Source organism: Cynara cardunculus (genome assembly GCF_001531365.2).
Source record: "Cynara cardunculus var. scolymus isolate 2C chromosome LG 8, CcrdV1, whole genome shotgun sequence".
NCBI lineage: Eukaryota > Viridiplantae > Streptophyta > Magnoliopsida > Asterales > Asteraceae > Cynara > Cynara cardunculus.
The window spans coordinates 8,559,532-8,559,734 of record NC_037535.1 but is presented as its reverse complement, the minus strand read 5'-3'; positions in this window follow the sequence as shown (position 1 = coordinate 8,559,734).

Sequence of the window (203 nt, the reverse complement as noted above, 5' to 3'; positions counted from 1 at the left end):
AACCATTTCTTAACCTACGGTTTGGTCTTTTTGCTCCAGCAACTCTTATTTCTTATCTTGAGTTATTACTATTAATAATAAATGAATATTAGTTACTAATAAATAATAAAAAACAAATTATTACTATATTAATAAATATTAAATAAAATAAATTATACATATTAATAGATATTAAATATTAACTAATATTGATATGTGGAAAT